The sequence below is a fragment of the Triticum aestivum genome, chromosome 4B (genome assembly GCF_018294505.1).
Source record: "Triticum aestivum cultivar Chinese Spring chromosome 4B, IWGSC CS RefSeq v2.1, whole genome shotgun sequence".
In the NCBI taxonomy this organism is placed as follows: domain Eukaryota; kingdom Viridiplantae; phylum Streptophyta; class Magnoliopsida; order Poales; family Poaceae; genus Triticum; species Triticum aestivum.
This window is the reverse complement of record NC_057804.1, coordinates 517,843,568-517,848,319: the sequence shown is the minus strand read 5'-3', so window position 1 is coordinate 517,848,319 and position 4,752 is coordinate 517,843,568.

Genomic DNA, 4,752 nt, shown 5'->3' with positions numbered 1-4,752 from the left:
AGGATGGGGGTCGGGTGTGGATTACCTGCCTGGATAGGCGAGGCCGAGCAACGTGAAGGAGGGTCGCCAGTGAGGAGGGCGACACTGCAAGCAAGGAGTGAAGGTTTCAACTTGGAAAGGAAGACAGAAACAGGGGAAATGTGGCTTTTGGTAAGGGGGGGGCGAGGAGGTAGATATTTCCGCGGAAGCCGAAAATTTGGAATCGCTTCAGTGAAAAAACTGGTGCGCAAAGTGTCATCAGTCACGATCCCTTATTCAGAACTGTGTACGATATGTGAACATCACAAACGATTCAGATAGCTTAACCCGTATGCGATGAGTTTGAATGTCAGGTTCCAATTTCCCTGGTTATAGTGCTCATCCACGTCATTGCATAATTTGAGTACACAAAGGAGACTACAACACACCCACACTTCTTAATCGAGCAAGTTCAGCAATTAAACAGAGCTAGCTGGCCTAAACATTACTCTAACAAATTAAAGATCAGCGCTCTTAATTAAACAAAACAAAGAGTACTACTACGGCTGGTGCTCGTTGATCTCCGCCACCTCCTTCATGTCTAGCTCGTGCCCGACGGTCGACTAGGGAAGGGGCTCCATGGCATCCATTGCACCATACTCGGCAAACATCTCACTATCTGCGTCCGCCATCTCTTTGGAAAAGGCCACCACGAGCTGGGCGTGGGAGACCGCCATCTGGGCTCTGGCAGGCTCTGTCGTGGCAAGGTATGCCGCGCAGGAACGGACGACTGCTCAAACGCTCTCGGCGATTGCCAACTCTTCGGTCGTGGGTTGCCGATCGTTGTCGGAGAAGCTTATTTCGATTTGTGCAGTGATTGCCACGAGCTGGGCGTGGGCAGCCTCGACATGACCCTGGGCGGCCTCTATCAGGGCTAAGGCCGCCGCTGCAAAATGGACAGCTGTTGTGCCACTCTCGCCAGTTGCTATCCCCGAGGCAGATGTTGTTGTCGCCGCCTGAGAAGCAACAACAGCCATTTGGGCTGCTTTGGCCGCCCGGTCACAGATTCCAGTCGCCCTCACGAAGCTTGTTAGCATGCGCCTGGCGGCTGCGGCCGCGCTCTCGCCGGAGTGGGCCGCCGAAGTTGCCCTCGGGAGACGGGTCCACGTCCCCATCTTTCACTGGCGATGATTGAATAGTGAAATGATATTTGGGGAGAAAGCTAGTGTGCTTGACACGCCGGCTGTGGACTGTAGCCGACGAACCTTCTCGCGTAAGCCATAGGCGTACTATACACCGACGATGCTCGAGGATATTTTGTACTGCATCTCACACGGTTGGTGATAATAAACTGTGTGGGATCTACTTGAATTTTCATCTTGATTTGAATTACATAATGGGGTCACAACTGCAAAGGATGGTGTTTGAATTGCTAGAACTTCTATCTGTAGTGAACATGCAACTATAGGTGTGTCATCAAATTTTTGGAATTATTCAGGGTTCATTTGGACATTTTTATACAGTAACTTGGTTTTCTAGGCATTTTAGGTCCACAATTCAAAATTAAACCCCATGCGCATGCTCCGGTGCACCAAAATGGGATGTAAAATGATACATGTGTCCATGGGTTGATGCTTACATCCCATTCAAGAAATGGGGATGAATTGCAAACACCACGGCACCGTGGCTCTCCGGCAAACGTTGAGGTGCTTACTTTTGTAATTCTAGTAAATACAAAACTCGTCTGAAATTCATGAACCTTGGCATGCTATCATGGAACGACATCAAGATGTTGTAGTAAAAAAATATTGTCCCATTTGGGCCAGGTTATGGTATAAGCTTCTCGGAAACCAGAGCTTCTCTCACAACAAGCATGATGGTTTCGATAGGGAACGTGCCACCTTGGGGGACGAAACGATATTGTTGCATCTTCTTACTTTCAAAAAATTTCTCGTGTCAACATAGAACAACTTGAGTGTTTGCAATTTTTTGGGATATTTCGGGGTTCACGTGGACATTTTTATACATTAACTGAGTTTTCTATGCATTCATGTGCATAATTCAAATTCGAACTACATGCACATGCTCAGTGCATATAAACGGTTTGAAAAATCAAATGTGTGTCATTGGTTGCAACCTTAGGTCCCATGCAAGAAATGGGAATGAATGTCAAACACCTTTGCCACCGTCGCTCGGCCGCTAACATTGAGATACATGGTTTTAAAATTCTAGTAAATCAAAAACTTGTGTGAAATTCATGAAACTTGACATGCTATCATGGAACGAGAGCAACATGCAGTGGTAAAAATATTGTCCCATTTGGGGCAGGTTGGGGTATAAGCTTCTCACAAACCAGAGCTTCTCGCAACAAGCCTCATGGTTACGGTAGGAAACATTTTGCCTTTCTGGGCGAAACGATATTCGTTGCCTCTTCTTGATTTCAATTTTTGCTCTAGTGTCAACATAGAACAACATGAGTGTTGTGTTAAATTTTGGAATTTTTCGGGGTTCGTTTGGACATTTTATGCATTAATTGACCTTTCAATGCATTCATGTGCATAATTCAAATTTGAACTACATGCACATGCTCTAATGCATATAAATTGGTTGAAAATTCAAATTTGTCTCCTTGGTTGCATGCTTAGGTCCCATGCAAGAAATGGGAATGAATGTCAAACACCCTGCCACCGTCACTCGGCCACAAACATTGAGATACCTGATTTTTAAATTATAGTAAATCCAAAACTCGTCTATAATTCATGAAACTTGGCATGCTATCATGGAGCGGCATCAACATGTCGTCGTAAAATTTTTGTCCCATTGGGGCAGGTTTGGGTATAAGCTTATCACAAACCAGAGCTTCACACAACAAGCCTGATGGTTTGGTTGGGAACGTTTCACCTTTCTGGACGAAATGATAGCCGTTGCCTCTTCTTGATTTAAATTTTTTCTCTAGTGTCAACATAGAATAACATGAATGTTGTGTTAAATTTTGGAATTTTTGGGGTTCGTTAGCACATTTCTTATGCATTAATTGAGTTTTCCATGCATTTATGTGAATAATTCAAATTTGAACTACATGCACATGCTCTAATGCATATAAATTGGTTGAAAATTCAAATATTTGTCCTTGGTTGCATGCTTATGTCCCATGCAAGAAATGGGAATGAATGTCAAACACCCTGCCACCGTCACTCGGCCGCAAACATTGAGATACCTGGTTTTTAAATTCTAGTAAATCCAAAACTCGTCTGAAATTCATGAAACCTGGCATGCTATCATGGAATGGCACCCAACATGCCATGGTAATTTTTTGTCCCATTTGGGGTAGGTTTGGGTATAAGCTTCTCACAAACCAGATCTTCTCACAACAAGCTTGATGGTTTCGGTAGGGAACGTGCCACCTTTGGTGACGAAACGATACCCGTTGCCTGTTATTGCTTTCAAAAATCTTCTAGTGTCAACATAGAACAACAAGAGTGTTGTGTTCAATTTTGGAATTTTTGGGGTTCGTTTGGACTTTTTTATATATTAACTGGGTTTTCTAGGCATTTTATGTGCATAATTCACCATGAGCTCCTTGAGCTCCTGGCTATACTGCGTGCACCATGGCTTAGGGTAACGCTTATTTGGTGGAGGGGTCGGTGATTTGGGTGGAAGGTGTTGCACCGGTGGTCAGGGCATGTGGGATGTGGAAGGAGGAGGAAGATGGGGGTCGGGTGTGGATTACCTGCCTAGATAGACGAGGCCGAGCATCATGAAGGAGGGTCGCCGGCGAGGAGGTGGCACTGCAAGCATGGTGTGAAGGCTTCAACTTGGAAAGGAAGGCGGAAACAGGGGAAATGTGGCTTTTGGTAAGGGGGAGAGGCGGGGAGGTAGATATTTCCACAGAAGCCGAAAATTTTGAATTGACTTCAACGAAAAAACTAGCGCTCAAAGTGTCATCAGACACAGTCCCATATATATTCAGAACTGTGTATGATATGTGAACATCACAAATGATCAGATAGCTTAACCCGTGTGTGATAAGTTTGAAGGTCAAAATTTTTGGTTCCAATTTCCCTGGTTACAGTGGTCATCCATGTCCTTGCATAATTTGGGTACACAAAGGAGACTACAGCACACCCACACTTCTTAATCGAGCAAGTTCAGCAATCAAACAGTGCTAGCTGACATAAACATTACTCTAAACAAATTAAAGACCGACGCTCTTAATTAAACAAAACAAAGAGTACTACTACGGCTGATGCTCGTCGATCTCCGCCGCCTCCTCCATGTCCAGCTCGCACCCGATGGTCTCCTGTGGAAGGGGCTCCATGGCATACATTACACCATACTCGGCAAGCATCTCACCATCCCCATCCGCTATCTCTTTGGAAAAGGCCACCACGAGCTTTGCGTGGGCGGCCGCGATCTGGGCTTAGACGGGCTCTATCGTGGCAAGGTATGCGACAGAGGAAAGGATGGCTACCCGAACACTCTCGGCGATTGCCAACTCATTAGCCGTGGGTTGCCGACCATTGTCGTAGAAGCTTCGTTCTATTTGTGCGCTGACCGCCACGAGCTGGGCATGGGCGGCCTCGACATGGTTGTGGGCGGCCTCCATCAGGGCTAAGGCCGCCACTGCGGAACGGACAGCTGTTGTGCCGCTCTCACCGGTTGCTATCCCCGAGGCAGATGTTGCTGCCACCACCCGAGAAGCAACAACTATCGTTTGGGCTACCTTGGCCGCCCGGTCGCAGATTGCGGCCGCGCTCATGCACCTTGTTAGCATGCGCATGGCGGCTGCGGCCA